The 1,213-nt window shown below is 42.2% G+C and overlaps 1 protein-coding gene across 1 annotated transcript in view; it reads right to left on the bottom strand.

The window, feature by feature from the left end:
• The window catches only part of cmklr2 (chemerin chemokine-like receptor 2), a 45,296-nt gene that overhangs the window by 4,327 nt on the left and 39,756 nt on the right, over window positions 1–1,213 (bottom strand). The window lies entirely within an intron of this gene.

Here is a 1,213-nt window from a genome sequence, read left to right as displayed (position 1 = left end):
GAAAGAAAACCTGCAGTTTGTTCAAGGTCTGAGAGTCTTGCTTCTCCAAACAGTTGCTTTTAAAGAGGCAGAGACAGATTTTGACATGGGACCCCGAGTGAAGGGGGGTCCTTCGGTCTCGGCTTTTAACTCCCCAGGCCAAGAATAAACGTGGAGTTTTAATGAGAGCAACTTCCTGGGCATGTTTAGATTATTAAATGAAAAAAATAAATAAATAAACGACTGTTTCTCCAGGGGCCCCCCTCAAAAATTGCCCCCCCCCCCCCACACACACACACACTCTATGTCTCTATATCAGTGGTTCCCAAACTTTTCAGCTTTTGACCCACAAAATAACAGTAGCAGAGACCTGTGCCCCCAAATATTTTTGGATGATGAACATTTGTATCAGGTCAACTAAACATGGGCATAGTAACAATTTTCACATTTTAAGTATACTAACCTCACTCATTTGTAACAACTAGGGCAAAAATATAATTCAGAAAATCTTTTCAGGACCCCACCTTGATGTTTCAGGACCCCACTTTGGGTCCCGACCCCAACTTTGGGAAACACTGCTCTATGTCCTTATGGGGACTTTCCATTGACTTCCATTCATTTTTTTGGAAATTTTATATCCTACCCCTAACCATCTACAGTAAAATTAACCTCACAGGTTGACCCTAAAACTAACCTAAACTCAATTCACACCTTGGTCCTAAAGAGCTCCTAAGAGCTTCCTTGTACAGAAGCCGAGAGCGGCCGTTTTCCACTTTATTTTTTTTGTGATCCTGAGCAAACCATGAAAAATAATTATATGCAGAAAACAGCCACTCTCGGCTTCTGTACAATGAGCATTTGAGCATTGAGAGCATTGACTTTAAACTTTTGTCCCATAATGCATGCCGATTATTTTACCTGTGAACTGATGGCATCCCATCACTAGAGGTAAACAGGGTTCAAAAGTCAGCAAATAGCAAAATTCACTGTGAAATCTCCATTTGACTGCATTGTCATCAACTATTTTTGGTGCCGCCCAGTTATAATGGGTAGTGGGAGTTTCTCACTTACAAGTCATATACGTATTTAAACTGGAACTGGAATCCCTCCAGTGGGGATTCCCTGTCGAAAAAAGTGAGATGACTGCTATTTACCACAACTCAACAGTAAGTAAAACCAGTGCTGGCTCTAGCCATTTTGGTGCCCTAGGCGAGTTGAAGCGCACCCCCCCCCC

This window comes from Austrofundulus limnaeus, unplaced genomic scaffold, assembly GCF_001266775.1.
Source record: "Austrofundulus limnaeus strain Quisiro unplaced genomic scaffold, Austrofundulus_limnaeus-1.0 Scaffold9, whole genome shotgun sequence".
NCBI lineage: Eukaryota > Metazoa > Chordata > Actinopteri > Cyprinodontiformes > Rivulidae > Austrofundulus > Austrofundulus limnaeus.
The sequence above is the reverse complement of the archived record's forward strand: the minus strand, read 5'-3'. Positions and strand labels throughout refer to the sequence as shown.